The sequence below is a fragment of the Camelus dromedarius genome, chromosome 2 (genome assembly GCF_036321535.1).
Source record: "Camelus dromedarius isolate mCamDro1 chromosome 2, mCamDro1.pat, whole genome shotgun sequence".
Lineage (NCBI taxonomy): Eukaryota > Metazoa > Chordata > Mammalia > Artiodactyla > Camelidae > Camelus > Camelus dromedarius.
In genome coordinates, this window is record NC_087437.1 from 43,931,678 (window position 1) to 43,951,429 (window position 19,752).

The following is a 19,752-nucleotide window of genomic DNA, read 5'->3' on the forward strand; positions in this document are numbered from 1 at the left end:
GCTTTTTCGAGAATATATTGTTAGGAGGGGGAGTGTAAGACAGGAGTCCATTGCAGAAATCTAGTTTAGATGTGTCGTGGCTTGGAAAAGTGTGATAATAGTGGAGAGGCAGAAAAGTAGATGGGCTCTGGATTTAATGACAGTAAATTTGGGAGTTGAGGGAAAACAAGGAATTAAGTGTAACTTAATTTTTTGTTTGGAATAACTAGTTTCCATTTGCTGAGAAGATGTCTTGTGGAGGAATACAGTTGGTTGTAGGGGAAGGGAATTATGAGTTCTGAGCTGAGAAGTCTATTTATTAGATATACAAATGGAGATGCTATGCTAGAGTTACACATGTGAGTCAGGGTCCTCTGCAAGAGGCCAGGGTTGGTGACACAGTCATAGGCTTGCATATAGATTATATTTAAAACCATGGATCATCCTCCACAGAGATTACAGATTGGTAAAACTTCTATCTTCGTAATCTCAGAGAAGAGAAACCTGAGAAAGAACAGATGATGAAGTGGTTGGAGAAACAAGCACATGTGGAGTTACAGATGTGAAGGATGTGTTCAAGAAGGAAGCAGTCAGCACAATTTTACTTTAACCAGAAAATTATACATAAGTGAAACAAAGTAAATGAATACACACACACACACACACACACACACACGGTCACTGGGAATAGGCTGAAGAACAAAACCAGCTGCAGATATAGTGTGTGTTTTAAAGATTTGGTGTGTACTTCAACTTCCTACTAACCTACTGACAAAAGTGCTTTTTAATTTTGTTGTCGGTACTTAAAATTTATTTTTATTTTTATTTTTATCTTTAGTGGTTTAACAAGTGATGGTCAAGTGCTCTCGCCTAACTTTAATTGAAGATCTGCATCTCGCATGACAGTTAAATATCCTAGAGAAAGATAGCATGCATTTTTAGTTTGTACCATCTCAGATATTTATTCTTTGCTGCTATGTGTTTTCTTGGTCCTTTGTCAATTTTACTAAATCCTGGATACTACTGTATGCATATTGAAGCTCTATTATTTAAAGCCAGCATGATTTCACTTAGAACAGTATTAGTTTGATCAGTAGGTCTGTGATTATTCACTGGAAATGCACCTGTCTTGGTTACATTCAGAAGCTCCCTTTCTCTTGATTTTTCAGTTTTGCATTTACACTTGCTCTTACATTCTTTTGTAAATATAATATTTTAATCAGATACGTTAATTTAAATTTAATAACCCATTCTTATTATTCGTATTTATTTTCCCATTGTAAATGAAGTTGCAAAGATTTTTATTAGTTGTATATATAACAATATGCATAATAATACATATTTTGAAATTGAGTGTTACTCAGTTTCATATACTAATGTTGTGATTCTGGCCACTGAAGTACCACAAGTTGATTGACAAACTATGCTGTAATATATATACTGCAGAAACTCTCAACCCAGGCTGTGCATCAGAATCACTGCGGAGTTTTAAAAAATACAGTAGCTAGGGTTGAGAATCACTGCATTCGGCTATATTGTAGGAGTACCAGCTGAGCTCACTATATCATAGAAATCTTCTAAAATATTGATTCCAATTTTCTGCTAGTGGAAGGCATGGTGTAGAAGCATAAAAACTTTGCACCAGCCTTAATGGGGAAAATAGACATCAGTAAGGTGACTTCAAATTGGTGAGAGCAAGAGGGAAATGTTGATGGATTAGAACAATATTGTTCTACTCTGTGAGATGTCAAGGTTCAGAAGGAGTCATTGATCAGATTTGTTGACAATTCAGAGATATCTATCTAAAGATGTGGAGCTATGGGATATCAGAATCCCTTCCTTGGGTCTGTGTTAGTAGTTCTCAGTCATGAGACCTCTTACTGTTCTTGACTCTAGCTCATTCTGTGGTCAGAAGACATTTTTTTCCACTTAAGAATGAATGACAGACTAATTCACATTTATTGTAGAAAAATGATATTAATCTGGTAACTAGAAATAACCACTTTCACATTATTCTCATGCTGAATAGCCTTTCAGACTTTTCTGTATAAGCAGTAGAATATGGTATGAGGCAAGCAGATTTTCTGGTTAAGAGCACAGACTCTTGAGACAGATTGACTGTCTTCAAATCCTTGCCTTGTCATTTACTAACTCTTTGACTTTGGGCAAGTTATTTATTTTCCTTATGCTTCTGTTTTGTTTTTTTAGGCTATAGAGTGGGGATAATAATACCATATCCCCCATTGGACTGTTATGGGGATTAAATGTATTAATTTATATAAGGCACTTAGTATTGTGCCTTGCACATAGCAAGCTCCCTGTAGATGTTAACTATATTCTTATGTGAGTAAAAAATATACAATTAATAAAGGTTGGGTAAAACTACTTTCAGCAGTTTTTTTAAATGATTGCAAATTTCAGTGAATATTTGTTCATCTTCAGATTAAGCAATTATTTATTTAGCACTGACTATGTGCCAGGCACTCTACATCTAAATTACCTTCTTTAATAGTATTCTGTTGTATTGATGGTCCTACATTTTATTTTATCAGCTCCCTAGTAGTAGACATTAGAAATGTTTTCTATTTTTTAAAATATTATAAATAAGACATAGTCCTTGTAGCTAATTATGTGCACTTTTCCATGATAAACGGCTAGAAATATCTAGGTCAAAAGGTATGCAGATTTCAAAGGCTTTTGTTATTTACTGACAAATTAGCACTCAGGGAGATGATGCCATTTATGATCACAGCAGTGAATGAGAATTGAAGGCAGAGATCTTGAGCAAATATAGGTAGTTTTAGAAGGATAATTTAGGCATTTCACACCAAAATGTGGCATTAGAAAGCTGAAAGAGCCAATGAAAAGAAGTCCATAAATCAAAACTCTTCTGAAAAATTTTGTTACTGAGTTAATCATTTTGATAAACTTGCAGCAAATAGAATATGAGATTATTAAATATGAGAGCCCAAGATTTTTTTTTAAATTCCTTGGTATTTATTGCCTGTTAGGGCTTTTTTAGGTCAGCAATCACCTACATATTTGAAAATGGCACAAATGAGGAATACTGTCATTTCTTTCGCTTAGAGATTATGGTATTATTTGTGTCTTCACATTAGTTGTTAAGGGTCAAAACACCTTGTTTTGGGTTGTTGCTAGGTATTCCTACTATTCCAAGAAAGTAGTGTTTTGGAAACATGAAGAAGTAAAGCAAAATTCTCTTTTTGGAAACCAGACTTATTTTCTAAATCTCCTTACTGTCTTCCTACCTCTCCCTTTTGTGGTCCTTCTCAACTGATTAATCAAAACCATAGTTTTCCTCCCTGCCGTGTATATATACAAATGTTTTAAAGAGCCATCTTGGTAATCAACCCTCCGTGATCCTTCTTATCTTATGCTGTATATGAAAACACAATGCAATTAATTCATCCTTTAATAGTTACATAGTTACAACTCCACCTTTAAACCTGATATTTAAAATAACTTAATATTTAGCATTCATTCAGTAGATAAGATTTTAAAAGATATTGTATAAGACTTTTCTTGCTTGAATTTTTAAAAATTGGAATAAAATTACAAATTGGGTATAAATATGAATTATCCCAACGTTTAAAAAGTTGTTTGAAAAGAAAATTAAGTTTTATATTATACTCAATGTATCTATCTCATCAGTATTAAGTAAACAAAAAAGAAGCTGTTGCTTATTGAATGCCAACAAAACCAAACCCACAGTTACATAAGTAAATAGAGCAGTGACTAAATTCCTCTCAGTAGAATAACATAACTATTAAGTTACTAAGTTCTGAATTTAGTCTTCTGGGTTCAAATTCCAATACCATTATTTCCTTGGACAAGCTGTATAACCTCGCTAAACCTTAATGCCATCATCAATAAACTGGGCACAGTAACAGTACTCATTCATAGTTCTTTAGTTTTTTGTTGGTGGTGGTGGTGGTGATGGTGGTAGTGTGAAGAGGACTAATTGAGATAATGCATGGAAACACTGAGCACTATGTGACAGGAAATAGATAGCCAATAAATGCCAGCTATAGCTATTTCGGTGAAATGCAAGGGAAAACATTTAAAAGCAGGTTTCCACTAGTATCACATGTTTCCTTTCTCCACAGTTGCTGCTGGTACGGAGTCCAGAGAGGTGAACAGATTTCCCCTTCCTAATAATACAACCACAGCAACTGCAGGTGTGACTGAGGAGAAAGCAGAACTAACATCTCTTCAAGAGGGGACCCCCTGATTCAACAGACATTATTCACTGTCTGAAGGCTGTGAGGGATATCGATAGACTAAGAACCTTGGCTGATCCTCTGGGGATAGACAAACTGAAAGATACCCAATAACAATGTTTCTCATTCATCTTAAGGCAGACAAGGCTCTTTGAGCCTCCCAGTGGTCTTCTGGGGACAAAGTCACGAACTATATACTTTTGCAGCCTGGCTCTTTGTGTGTATTTCCTAGGTCCCTCAGAGGGAGAAGGGTGAATCAGGAATTGTGTTTGGATTAGCCAGACAAGTAGAAAAGCATGACAGATAAAATCACAACAGGCTGCGAAGTACTTGCCAACTCACGGTTTGTTGTGTTGTTAGTACAAGCTTTCAGCCTGTCTGCTGAAGCTCAGTGAGCTCAGAGGACACCTCCGTTGTCTCGGGTGAAAGACAGCCTGTCACTAGAAGGTGGTGGCAATGCCAGAGGGAAGGGGCGTGGAAGTGCAAGCTTCCCATCGCCTTGCTGGCAGGGCAGCTGGTACTTGGATCAGGGAGAAGACAGAAGTGCAAAGTGCACCTTGCACACTTAAAGACCTTTGAAGAATTATGGTTACTATCTCAGCATTTGCTGTAATGTAACACATTTGTACTTTTTTCCTTCTCTTTCAGAAAGTTTAGTCTTTTAATAGTCATGAATTTCAAATCCTCATATAAGCATGAAATGTTAGCACAGAATATACAGACATGCTTAAAGATGACTTTTCTAGTTTTTTTGTTTAGTTGATTAGTTGGCTTACGAGTTTTGATGTTTTGCAATTTTTGTTGTTGTTTCTGTTTTGCTTCTCTTGGCCAAAATACCTCATCAGACATAAGTCTTTTCCACAATTATCAAAAATGTTATTCTCTCGGCTGAAATGATTTTTAAACTTTTCATTGTTGCTTTAATAATACTCTTAAGGAAAGACATATACCTTTGTGAGTTATGTTTTAAAAACGAGATTTCAGTATAAAATAGGTATAATAGTGAGTCATGTCCAAATCTTCATTATGGAAATTGCCTGATCGAGAGATGTTATTCAGCATTTTGTTATGAAGAAAGCTGGCCTAGAGTTCTATAAAATGTCTTATAGACTAATGGAGTCTTCATTTTGGAACAAAGTATTTCCTTTTTAAAAGATGGGGTAGTAGGCTATATTTTTAGGCCATCCTGAGGGAGCAATACCTGAGAAAGTAATTAGAATCAGTAGTTGGGCAAGGACTGGGACCAGTGCTCAGGAATGATCTACATAATTCTGATATCAAGGGAGGTTCTCTTAGAGTCCTTTTCATCTTTGGGTGATTAATCAGATATTTAAAGTGAATACATTTACTTGATCTCATCTAGAGAGAATGTTTGAAAGTACAACATACGAAGAAATCATTGCAGAACGGCAGAGTTTTATAATTTGGCTCCTCAGTAACAAAGATCTTTGCTTCTAGTAAATTCTCTTTTTTCCATTATTTATCTGGATAACAATGCCTCTAAAAGAACAGTTTTCATAAACTCTAAAGTTGAGTCTAAATTCTCTCTGTAGGATCTATTATGACCTTATTTTTTTTTTTCTCGTAAGGATCAACTGTTTAGCAAAAGATTTGAATTTAATGTGCTTGAGTGTGACTATGCTTGCTGTGTCTGTAAATTGTGTGTAAGTTACAGAGAGTGAAAGGGAGAGAGAGAGAGAAAGATTTTTCAGTTTTCCCAGCTATCAGTTCCCCTTCCTCCAACTAAACAAGTGAGACAATTAGTGAGCAGGCTAGTGCAGTAAGAGCTCAGACTCACTGTAATAAGGTTTTCAAATTCTCCTGTAGGACAGTATGAATAGTCATATACATTCCTACGATCTTGTACGGTAACTTACTATTTTCCAGAGACCTTCTTATTAAACCTTCCTAATGAAATATTTTCACTGCAGATTGCTAAATAAGTTATCTTACTGTCAGCATAAACTTTCTAATTCATATCTGGTATAGTTAGGCTCAGGGACAGTTTGTTTGAAAGAGTAACAGAAAGAGTATTAGCAAACTTATTCATGGTTAGTACACGTCAGACACTGTTCTAAATGTTTTGTGAGTTTTTTAACTAATCCAGCCTTCACTCTTGAGGAAGGTACTGCTATTAATACTTTTATTTTGCAGATGGGGAAACTGAGGCACGAAGAGGGTGGTTTTTTTTGTTTTTGTCTTGTTTTGTTTTTTTAACATGCTTGTTTGAGGTTACACAGCTATTAAGTAACAGAGCTAGAATTCAGACCTACACAGTTTGACTCTAGAGCTCACACTCTTAACCAGTATGGCTACCTTGCTTTCCTGAAAAAAGGAAAAAGCTGATTTGTGTATAGTAAGAAATGCTGGCTTTTTGTTTAGAAATCCAAGTTAAAGACTTTATCCTCAGGTTGTGGTTTATTCCCTCAAACCCATGAATCATCAGTCCTTGGTACAAGCCCTGTCTTGGTGCAGTTCATTTTCTTGTTCGTGCTTGCTCTTCAGCTTTCTGGCTGGATGGAGGACAGACCTCCAGTTAAGGCTCCCATCATGTACAGCATGTCAGCACCCTGAAGAGTAATGATGGGTGAGGAATCATTGAGATTAATACCACGTGCCTAATGAAAATTCCTGCCAGGTGCTGGCAGGGTTCTGGGAGCTCTGTCATGTTACACGTGCATTGCTTTGTAATTTATGAAATGGTTTACAGATTTCCTGACTTTTCCGTGATATTTACATAGTTCTAGAATATAGCTGTTTAAATTTAGTGGTTCATTTATTTTAGATGCAAATAACTAATAAGACTGACTGAGGACTTTCCTTCTTTAGTTAGTCAGCTACTTTAGAGTATAACTTAAAGGGAGAAAAATGATCTTATCAGTTTTATTATCTATACCAAAGCTGATGCTTTGACATAATCATTGCCAGTATTACAATTTGTTTCCTAAAGCTTAAATCCATCAAAGGGTGTAAAGGCAATGCAAAGTGGTTGGAACATGGGATCATCCTGTTGTTTAACTCCTGTCTTTACTACTTACCTTTGATGCAACTCTAAGCAGGTTTCTTACCTCTGCCCCCCGAGCCTTCTTTTCCTCCATTGTAAAATGGAAATTATTTCATGGGCATTGTTCAGAGGATTCGTAAGACCTGATCATCTCTGACCAGAGGATCCTGCCCCCAAGTCTAGGCAACTTCACTCTGACCTTTGCAGGTTGTTCTTCCTTCTCATTCTTTACATGTTTCATGTTACTGAGGACTACAACGTACGTTACTAGCTAGTACCCAATTTTTAATCCTGTGCTGGACTGCAGCTCTGAGTCCTTTTATACTCGTAACCCAGAATAGTAAACCAAAGAAGGAACTGCTGAGACAGTGTGATATAGTGCAGGATTTTCCAGATTTGCCTGCTAATAACAATCACATAGGTCATTAGATTTCCAAGTCCTTCCATTAGAGATTCTGATTTTGTAGGACTGGAGAGAGACACAGAAATATATATGTTTCAACCAGAGATCCAGATGGCTTTGATGACAAAGCAAGCATGGGAAACATGAAAGTAAGTTTTAGAGTTGACAGATTTTAGTGTAAATCCCTTATGAGCTACGAAATTATTTAACTGTCTGAGACCTAGTTTATAGGTGCCTAATACAAACATCAGTTACTTTTCTTATAGCTTTGCTGATGGAGTCCAGAGTAAGTAAACATTAAATGGCTAGTTCTTGCTTCCTTGTTCTGCCACTACTTAGCATTTCCGAGTCATATGCTGGTAATATTTAATAGCCGACTCTTCAGAAAAGTAAGCCCTATGTTTGCCTATTTCTATGGTGTAAATACACCCATCACGGTTAATCTCAAACCACCACAATCCCAACACTGAAATTGGAGTTGAGGAGAGATGTACACATCTCTCCTGTGAGCTGGAAGTAGCGCTTCCAGTACAAACCTCTCAGCCATCAGTTTTTTCTCTCCTCTCTTTCCCTCTCCCCTTTTTATCTCCTTTTCCTCTTGTTACATCAATTCTTCTTTCATTTTATTTTACTTTAAAGAGTGCTTAACATGAGATCTGTCCTTTTAATAAAATTTTCTTTTATGAACCATGTATTGAATATCTACTGTATTAGGTACCAGGAATGTAGAAAAGATTATTACATTTCAATCTCTATGCTTTAAATCTTCTCAGATGCACAATATGGAAAGGAAATCATGCAGCTTGGGAAAAAAATGGCTCTACTGCAAATATATGTTTTATACTTTGATTTGTACTCCCCAGCTTCCTGTTAATCCTTCTCTCCACCTCACCTTTCTGCATGTTCTCTCTCTCTCTCTCTCTTTTTTTTTTCCAGTCCTTTTCTTTGCTCTACTGGTTGTCCTCTTTCTTTCATCTATTTATTATCAGCTTCTTTCTCTCTGTTGCTCATGTCAACTCTCTCCTACCTTGAAAAAAAACAATATGAAATAACAAAAGCTGACATGACTCCCTGGCCCTTTACACTTAAAATTCTTGAAAGAATAGTAGGCTCTCTGTGTCTTTATCTCTTCACCTTCCATTATTCTTTACCTTCTGCCATTTGACTTCTGCCCCCATGCTTTAGTAAAATTGTTTTTGGTAAAGCTTTGTTGCCAAATGCAGTGAGTACATCCAAGCTCTTTTCTTGCTGGGCTTCTGGGTAGACAATGACACTCCTAGACCATCCCTCTTTGACAGTCTTCTCTCACCACTTTCTATGCACATTAATGATACGGCTCTCTTCAGCTTTATGACTATATGTTTAGACTCTGAGTTACTGATTAGAGTTTTATACACTATTTCAGTGGTTTTGAAACTTCAGCATGCATCAGAACCACCTGGAGTATTTGTAAAACACAGATTATTGGACCCTAGATTCTCTTCTTCTATAGGTATGGGTAGAGGAGGAAAATTCGTAACAAGTTTCCAGGTGATGCTGATCCTGCTGGTCTAGGACTCAGACTACAAGACTTACTGCTTTAACTCCATCTTGGGTTCCTCTCTTACTTTCTGTCCCTAACAGTTAATTTCTGTGACTGAGATCTGGGCTTACTCTTCTTCTCACTAAAGACTTTCTGTCCAGGCGAACTCATGTATTTTCATGGTTCTCATGCCTCTGTCTGCAGAAATGCGTTTCATGTAGATCTTGTGACTATCTTCTGTTGAAGATATCCAACTGGTGCTAGGCATCTCCTATGAAACGTTTCATAGGAATATACCTTGCCCATGGTTGATCAGTGCTGGAGCTGAAATTTGCATCTAAGTCTGTTTGAATCAGATGGCCCTGCTTTTAACCACTTACTTTTACTGGCCCCTCATCTCTTTTATCATTGCACTAGTTCAGACCTCCTTTACCTTTGAGACAATGAAGGCTTCTATGTCAGGGACCCCAAGACCATCCCCAAGTCTGCTATTTCTCTAGGCCTCAGCATATAGTTGTATTCATGGCCATGACTGATTGCAGTGAAAGGGTACCAAAATAAACCAATAAAGGCAAACGGCACATTGAGTAGAGCCTGGAGGAAACCAAGCACAAGATTCCAAGGGTCCCCTCCCAGCGGAGTCACACAGGACATGTGTAAGTCCTCCAGCAAGGACTCATAACAACATGGGTGCAATGTTGTCTCTAGAGAAGCTCACTGGAGATCAATGCCCAGGGTTTTTATTGGAAATGAACCACATACACACTCTTTGTCAGACACATCCAAGATTCTGGTCTCTTAGAAGAAAATCAGGTGTTCAGCATAAACTTTATTGTTTCCACAAATAGGTTAGGCGCAGCTACATATTCTTATCAGGTGATGCCAGCAAACTCTTGAAATCAAAGTTTCCAGATGCCAACCAAGGGCCAACCTGGCCAACAGGCCGTTGTGAGGATAGCAGTCTCAGGCCTATTCCGTTCACTCTCTTCTCTGTACCTTCTAGGGAGTCTTTCTATATACAATCTTTTTCCTCTCTCATTTCCATCTCCACACTGCAGCAGAGTGAGACATTTAAAATGCAAATCTGATCATATCCTTCCTTAGCTTAAAACTCTATCATTTTTAGTTCTCAATAAATGGGATAGAAGGGATTCACTCGCGAAGTCTTTGGGATCATAATTGTTGCAATTAGTGTGTTCTGATTTTGTAATATGAGATATTCACTCACTTATTTTAACTTCAGGACTTAGAAGAGTGTCCCATTGAATGCTGTGGTTGGGGATCCCCTTTTCCACCACTGCTCATTTTCTGGACAGACTTGATCTGTCCTGGCTTCCAGCTGTCTTAACAATGGAAGGTTTCCTCTCGTGGCACCTTCTCTCCTATGTTATATTTATTTGTGTGCATATTTCATCTCTGTGTTATAAGCTATTTGAGAAAATGATCCATGTCTCACTCTCTTTATCCCTCAGATTAATCCCCAGTGGCTAAATACCTATCACTTAGTTAGCTTTTAGTATGTAGGTTGAATGAGTGAACGAATGACTAGAAGTGGAAATAATGGTCTGTATTTATTTCTGAAACGGTTACTTATCTAATTTTATGAGTAGCCATTTGTAAGTATTATTCAGATTAAAATCCTAATAAATTAAAAGAAACATAGAAGGATATTTAAGTAGAAATTAATTACAATCCCCTATTTTAAAAATATTTAGTTACATACTTTGATTTAGTGAAATTAGATTTAAGTGCATTATTTATTTTTATCCTTTGCATCAATTTTTAAGCAGAGACTTTTATTTTTGTTTTCTCCCTCTGAAACCACATTTCTGTAGAAATTGTTGCTTAATTAGGGCTGTGCTATATTATATATACAGGACTTATTTTCAAGTGAAAGTGGTGGATTTCTGCATAGCCAAAGAAACTATAATTTATCTTGGTATCAGAAACTTATTATAATTGGTAATCTCAAGTGATAGTTTGATTTTTTTTACCAGTTAGGCAAATATATATATTCTCAGTGTCCTGATAAAGAAGATGATGAGAATATATAATTTGTTCATGATATGCATTTTTTTAAAATTTTTCAGGTTTTCAGTAGTAATTTGTATATATGTTCTTAATAGTCAAATCAAAGGCTCTTAGATTTGCATAGAAAAAATTATCCAAAAAGTTGACTCACAGATATTGCTAGGTTATATGTGTGGGAATGTCTGTGTGAGTGTGTATTTGTGTGTGGGTAACTTCTTCATAAAATATAAAATAAATATGTGGATTCATAAGCAAATGTATATACTTATAAAGATATTATCAAGCCTTCTTGGGCTGCTGTCACCTTTGAAATGCTAAGGACATAATGTTAAACTCTCATATCTATTATGTGATGAAAGTCTTTTGAGGACGTGCCTTTGTCATATGTCTGTGGCAACCATAAGCATGTTGTCTCTGGCTACAATATGGAGACGTATGGTAGCGGCACCATGCGCCGTTCTAATGGTGCTTTATCTAGTCTACTGTGACAAATAATTCTCCTCAGCCTGTCCGTGGTGACAGCTGAGACTTTTTGCTTAGATGCCTTGACAGTGCTTGTATTAAGCAGCGAGAGCCATACACTCCATTAAGTTTCTGTAAAATGAACTGTCTACTTCTTGCTGTTTTGCTGATAGTGGCAGCAGTTGTAAGCTAATCCTCTCCAGTTGTGGATTGCTCGACTGAGTGCTTTCACTCATCGACAGGTACTAGGTCTCATAGTTTTAGCAGAGTGGCTACAAGGTTGATAGCTATAATAGGTGAGACAACATTTATTTCATAGCAGGTTTTTTTTTTTTTTAGCAATTATTTACTCTAAATTAGACTGCAAATATGTACCTAACTAGGAGAAAACTGACTTTCTAGATGGTGAAGTTATTGATGCTTTTTTCACAACACATGACTATTCATAGGCTCTTGGCACAAAAGACATAAACATAAGAAGGGTGTGTCTCTGAGTAACTGTCTACATTTAAGTGTATGTGCGTTAATGAAAGCTACACATTTCCTAATATGTTTAAGTAAATTTTTAAAAATATGTCTTCTTTAATTTCTTAAACAAAATCAGGTATTGGAGATACTGGTATCTGATTATTTTCAATATATGGGGAAAATATATCTTCAGATTGTTTTCTCCTTTAAATGATTGGTAAGTTCCCTTAAGCTATTTCTTATTATATTTATGCATTTTATTAAACTCTCGTATTCTTTTACTTTTCCCTCCACAGAAAGGTATTTGTGATAATCCTTCACTAGGTGTTACAAAGACCACTTTTGTCAACATACACCTTGAATTTGACTTGAAAAGCCAATGGAAACCTTGGTACTCCATGTGCAGGCAGCTTTTATTTATACGTGTAATCACTGGGCATTCTCAATGATGGAGTACATCTTTGATGAGGACAAATAAGGACAGAAGTGTTTACAAGGTTGAACATTAATTTTGATAGAAGTTTAGAAATTGAATTTTTAACTTTTAAGAACTCAGTTTTTAAAAGAAATTGCACGTAGGAAAGGCAAATCTTTGTAGTATTCCATTTTTTCAAAAAAGTCTAAGCCCTTGTAATGTAACATAATAACCTCTTATAATGCCTCATTGGATATATTATGCCTAATAGCACTTCAGTAAAATGAGAACGTTTTGGTATGATTTCTGAGCACATTTTTGCAGATGTTAGTGATTGTATAGATTTGGAAATTAAGTTGTGCTCCAGTCCCCAAAGCTTTTAGATCTCTAGCAGAGGGTAAAGCACATTCTCAGTTGTATATGAGGAATCATTAATGTTGTCTGTCCTAGAGCATCAAACTCTTTGAGGGGTTAATGTTCTAAGGATGAGGATGAATTTTATTCAGCTGGATTGGGGACATTTTGTGCTTTGATAAACTGTTCTCTAGCATGAAATTCATTAGCTCTTCAGACTACATAGGTAACAATTAGAGATTTAAAAGCAGTAATCTTACAAATAACTTAGTGCTGTGTAATAGTGCATTTACCTCATACAGGTGACTATTTCCTGCTGTAGGCTATTCTTAAGGCAAAGTTTCCCTAGAGCAAGGAAAATTACTTTATTATTGTAGGAGAAAAGAAGGTTTTGATGAATCAGAAAGTAGACCAGAAAAGGCTTGCTCACAGGTCCAGCTGCACATTAGTTAAGAAGCTATTAGGTGACTTTAAAGAATAAAATGTGTACCCTTCCTTTTTAGAGAGCCTGGGAACTGAGTCTGATCTGCCTTTCTTTCAGTTACTAAAAATCCATCATCTAGCGATGGTTTACACAGCATCCCACACATCTTTCTGCCCCAGCTTTTCTGCCTGTGGTTCACTTTGAAATGTTAGTTGTACCAGCAATTGATAGAGATGATTTTCCTCCCTCCACTACTTCTGTTAACAAAAATGGATTGGAAGAGTGAGGGAAAGCAGGAAACAGTTACAGAGAAGTAGCACCACAACCGAAAGGATTCAAAGAATGTCTTTTGAGGAGTTAAGGAAGATTTTTAATCTTCTTATAAGCCCAAGGAAAAAATTGCAAGAAAATCATGTTTACTTTTCTTAGGGACCTGTATCATTGATTATATTAGCAAAGCTTGCACTACTTAGTGTAACTGGCTTTTGTATATGATGTCTTCCTCTCTCCCCCTCTTGTCCTCCTGCTGCCTCTCTCCATCTCTCTCTCTCTGTCTTTATCTCTGTCTCTCTCTTACTGTTAACCACATTTGGGATCCGCACTAGGATATTAAATATACATTTTAAAGTGAGGGAAATGCCTAATATGTATGAGACACTTAAAATTTGCTAAATAACTGTAAAAACAAATCCATAGTTCTTATTTTATTAAGTCAAGCTATAAAAAAGCTCTAGAACAATGAAACTAAAATCTTATACAGTACATTGAAAATGTTCTGTGGAAGTTTAACCCCAAGGCACAGAAGTAAATCTAAACAGTTTGTTGTACTTATATCAACTGTGTAATAACATACTGTAAATTATACATGAATACAAGGGAATTAGTTTCCATGCAAAGAGTACCTAATTTGAACTCCCAAACCCAGATGTGAGTTTCAGAGTATTTATGGAGTTCCCACAGGGTATATAACATGGTACTTGATGTTGAAAGTGTAGAGGAGAACATGCTTTTTTAAAGATGTAATAAATCTGATGGGAAATATAAAATGAACATTAACATTAACACAGCTTTTCACTAAGGAATTTACCCATATACTTCTGATCACACTTAAGATAGCAGCAGAACATATAAATCATAGGGTGCTTTAAAGTGAAGTTGGAAGTAGATTGGAGTGAAGACTTTTATAACATTGTACCTTATTGTTATTTAATTAGGAATAGCAAGGCACATTTTTTTGTACAGGCCCTAAAGGATGGCTGACTGTTTATATATCATCTCAGAGTATTTCTTTGGTGTTTTGGGATCATTCATTCAAAATCATCCTGAATTTAAACTGGAAATTGTAATTTCTGGTACCAAGAAGTATGTGTATACTTCCAGTGAAATTGAAAACTATTCCTGTCTGTGTTAATGTCCAGAGGACGCACTGGCTGGGTATTAAATCTGATGACAAAATCACATAAGTTTCCACATCCGCTGTATAAGAATTTGGGGACTGCCAAAAAAGTTCATACTGGTAAGCCTCCCACTAACAAAGCCTATGCAGTAAGTTCCAGTTACTCCTAGGATGGAAAAGTGGATCCCAGCAACAGTTAAGTGTTCTCTGTAATACAAGACTATGCAATTTTCTGTTTTTGTGTCCTAGTATTCTTGATTGCTTGTATGGAACCTTAAAATTTCAATATACTCACATTTAGATTTTTGTACGTTTAATTCATATACTTACATACACCGACGATGTAGTCTTAGTACTCATTAAATATCAATACTCAGTGTGAAAAATAGTAAGCTTGCATGATCTTAGTATCCAGTAGGTAAGTAATTCAACTGATACAATTTGGAATTTTTAATTTCATTTAGTCATTCAACTTTTGGGGGATACCAAATATTCTGCAAAGGCCCAGTAATACAAAGATGAGTAAGACAGAATTTCTGCCTTAAATCATTAAATCCAGTGGCAGAGGCTTTTAATCTGTTACTTTAGCTTATTGAGAAAGTAAATTTGATTGACAAAATGTGGTTCAAATTTTATCTAACTCAGAATATTTTTCCATACTTACAGAAATAATTCACTTACCATTTTAAAAATATGTCTGGGGGCCAAGCTCTGTGCTATTTGTGTGCCTTAAGAAGAACACTGAAGAAAAATATAAATCATAAATTTAGTCATTGGATTCTCATTATAGTTCTCTTTTTAATTATGATTTTATATGGGGAGAGAAAAACTTGGACATTTGCGGACAAATTATACAATTTAATGTACAAAACTGTATGGTAGTTTCCTTACAGTAAAATGCTTCTTTACTGGAAAGGATTTTTATGTAGCACAGCATTGCTTCCAATTTTGGGAAGTAACAAAAACAAACTGTATGTAAATAATGGAATTGATCAGAGTCCAAAAGAGATCATCCTGACATTATTAATTAGGCTTACATCTACAGAGCAGTTCTTCCTTCCATTGTAGATCCTGGTGTCTATCATAGATAACCCTTCCTAGAAGGGTTAAATGAAGCAGGCATCTTTAGTTCTGCATAAAAATCTACTAACTTAGCAGACGCAAGAATCAGGGCTGATTTGCCAAGGATCATTTATCGACTTGGTGGAGAATGGACCAATCTTCTTTTTGATACAATTTAAAAATAAATTAGTATAACTGTGTTTATATACTTTCAAGCCTGTATCTAGCTTATACAGTCTCTAAAGGGGGAATGTATGATATGTGGATTTGTCCTCTGAAAAGGGTCATGACTAGCTAGACTCCATCTTCGCTGAGGTTCAAAGAAGAGAAAAGCATCTTACGTTGTAAAAGGAAGAAACTGGTTTAGACACAAAGAAGAAATTCTTGATAGCATTACATCCAGAACTGGCTATCTAAGAGGTTTTAATTTTTTTTTTCTGGATGCCTTTTCGGAATGTAATAGATAGTAACTCAGCATGGATGGTTTAGGTATAGCCATTTCTTGAAGGGTATATACAAAAATGACTTCCTGAGGTCAGTACTGCCCCATAATTCCATGCTTTCATTATCCATTTTAAAATTTGTTCCATAAATTGCTTGTCCACTTTTAGTAAATTGCTATATTTCCTAGCGAGAAGGTTGAATAAAGACTCTCATAAATTCAGTGATGCTGTACTGGTGGCAAAAATAAAAGTATGAGTTAAATATCAAAGTATTAAATTCTATCAACTCACCATGATCTCCATCCACTAAGGCTTTAAAATTTTTTTATTCACTCTGCTTAATTAAGTATCCCAGACATAAATAAGATTTTTGTTTACTGTAACACAACAGAACCTAGAATGAAAGTCTTCTGAGTTAAAGCAGTTATTTCCTGCCCCAAGGACTATATGAACCAGCAAAGCTCAGGACTCAACCTTGGGTTGATCTACTGAAAGGAATCAAGAAACACATAAAGGATTCTGCAGGGTTATAAGCTAAAGAAGAATGATGTCTTCCTGTCTTTTTTGGAGCCAAAACTTTTAAAGTTTTCTTTATAGCTTCTGCTTTATTTGGTGATCACAACCAAAAATAAGTTCAAAAACAACTTGAAGGTCTTCAGAATAATTCTTCAAAAAATTTCTTTTCTGGTCTCATCTACATTGAGACTTAATTTTTGTAAGGATTATTTTAGTTATAAGAACAACTATTAAAAGAATAGTGCATGTTGGCTTAAGTAATTATATCAACCTCTAGTACTAAAAACAGTTTTAAAAGCTAACACCTGTTAGTAAAACTAAAGTCAAAGCAAAGGATATTTAAGAAACTAAAATAGGTCCATTAACCATTCACTGCATATGACAAAGCTTACAAATGAATAATGGAATCTGAGTCCAATTCTTTAAAGAAATTAATGCTGAAATGGTTCGCAATGAGGACAAATGCTACTTTTTTCAACACTATGGCCAAGATTGAAGCAGAAGCAATTCCTCATAGATACTGAAATTAGATTAATGCCAGCATTTAGTAATGTGACATGGATGGGTAGATCATATTGCTTCTACTGTCTCATTATGGATGTTTGGTGATATTGTTTGAATTCAACTATGTAATTTCTCTTTAAATGGTCTGAGCAGGATTTTCATTTATACATTACATTTTAAATTAGCTTGAACACCCTTTCCAATCCCAGCACCCTGGGTTTTCTTGACTTTTCATTGTTGCCTTTCTATCTCTTTGTATTTTCAGCTGAAGAGTTGAAGCCAAATTTTGTAAAACATGTTCTCTTCCATGCTGAGATCCTCTATGCCAACAATCTCCCTGGAGCGTGTGCTTTAGTAATAAGCCCTGAAAATGGGAACTGATAATGGAAATACTGGCAGCCCCTTATACAACAGGGGTGCTAGCCTGCTTGTCTGTAATTAGGAATCTGATTAGAAATAAGAGATGCTTTTGGTCTTCAATTTCAAGTTATGAAATGAAGGGATTTGAGTTTGTCTCACTTGTGGCAGATGGTAAATTTCTGTCACACTGCAGCTTTCTGAGTCTGACCACAAAGAGCTTTTTCTTTGGAATATGTTTACCAAGCAAATGGTAACTGTGCTTTCTTATTCTGTATGTAACTACTGTTTGTTTTTTAAAAATACCTATTTCCCTGACAATCTTCTTAATATTTTTAGGTTTTATTCTCTTATTTATTCCCATCCTTTCCATAGTTGAGTATTTTCCTATCCATGCCCTAAAGCATAAAATAGCGAAATAGTGACAGCACTATTTACAAAATGCTTAGTGTATACCGTGTAGCACACTTGGTGAACTATGTATTTCTAACGTAACTCTCTTGTGAGTCCTATGAAATTGATGTTATTATTATCCTCATTTCACAAATGAGAGCACAATCATATATCTGAAAAAGTGATAGGGCTCATATTCTCTGTCACTGAGCTGTGTCATCACCGTGTATTAAAAAGCGCCCATACACAGAAAACCATTTTAATTAAGTAAGTTAGTCCCCTTGGTCATTGGTCCATATTCATCCTTTTTCATTCGACAAATATTAATTGACACCTACTATGGGCCAGATGTTGTGTAAGGCTCTGGGAATGCAAACATTAAGGAGTCCAGTCCCTGCCCTTGCGATGCTTACAGACAAATTAAATGCAATATTAACAGTGCCTAAGACAATAGATACCAAAAAGTGGTCACCCCAGGTGCTGCAGCAAATGCACAGGGTTGCTGCAAAATATTTAAATACACAGCAACATCTATTGGAGATCGTGAACTACTTTCAGTTTGTCTGTATTTTTTTTCAAATGGTTACAAAATTAATAGGACATAAATACTTCTTGTGGTGTTTAGACCTACCCACTTAATAAATAGAACTATTCAGTATTTCTTTTGGCCTAGAATACTATTAGAACATTATTAAGAACACCATAAACAGAACAAATTTAGGAATCTCTGGCCTATCGCAGTTTTAAATTTTCATCAGAGTAATTTGAAGAACCAGACATAGTTCAACTAGGGAACTCTTGTAGGAACTCAGGATTCAGGAGATCAAAATGAGTCTGTTGATAATGAAAGCGATATCCAATTGGGGATGCAGAAATACTTGCATGTTTTTCTCACAAAGGTATTTAAATAAATCTCATTTAAATGAACTTGAGTGGCTGCTGGATAATAGTTAATTTGAATTCAAATTATAAAAGATTTTTAGGAAATAGGTCAAAATGCTTTTCTTTTAGTGAACTAATTACATGATTTGGCTTTTGTCTAAGTAATAGAAACATAATGGGCTATCAATCTTATTAACTTGAAGATGGCATATTTTGGACACTTTATGCTACTGTCTTTTTACCTTAGGCAAACTGAATGTACTGAATAACAAGAGCATATTATGCTGTCACCTTAAGAATATATGATTATAGCACCTCAGTGGATAGGTAGACATCTCATAGGAAAATAACTGTAAATTGGAGGCAGAGCTGTATTTGACAGTCCGATGTCTATACTCTCCTAGTTTCCTCTGTCTAGTTCAAAATTGCCAAAAACTTTGCTAGTAATTTGACTCCTGGAGCATGTTGAAATTGCAAGCAATGTTCCCCTAGCTACTTTTTCAGGAAAAGATGATTATGTGATGCTAAGAGGATTTGTTGACAAGAGGGAGAATTTTTATTGCACAAGTTTGCTTTCAAGGAAAAAAAAAAGAGAATCAATAACAGTTGAATCATTTTCTGCAAGATTAGAGAGATTACCACTGGGACTTGCTCCCATTATCTCAGAGCTAAGACTTAACTATGCTTTTCATATCACCAAGTGAGGGAGTGAAGGATGAGAGAGCATGAATGAATCATCAGGGAGAACATACGGAGGAGAAAACAGTATTCATGAAATACATGCTTACACGTAAGGTCTGTATATGCATGTGTATAAGATAGAGTGGCATTGTTGAAAAGGTCATTTTGATTAAGAGAAGATCTGGACTCAACTCTTATTTCTGCTGTTTATTTAT

The 19,752-nt window shown here is 35.7% G+C and overlaps 1 protein-coding gene and 1 long non-coding RNA gene across 5 annotated transcripts in view; one reads left to right on the forward strand and one right to left on the reverse strand.

Moving 5' to 3' along the window:
* Window positions 1-19,752, forward strand: part of NAALADL2 (N-acetylated alpha-linked acidic dipeptidase like 2) — a 1,176,025-nt gene that overhangs the window by 125,845 nt on the left and 1,030,428 nt on the right. The gene's annotated exons all lie outside the window — the stretch shown is intronic.
* The window catches only part of LOC135322719 (uncharacterized), a 28,471-nt gene that overhangs the window by 2,428 nt on the left and 6,291 nt on the right, over window positions 1-19,752 (reverse strand). Inside the window, exon 2 of the long non-coding RNA XR_010383490.1 lies at window positions 15,381-15,440. This is a non-coding gene — a long non-coding RNA (uncharacterized LOC135322719). The remainder of the gene's footprint in view (window positions 1-15,380; window positions 15,441-19,752) is intronic.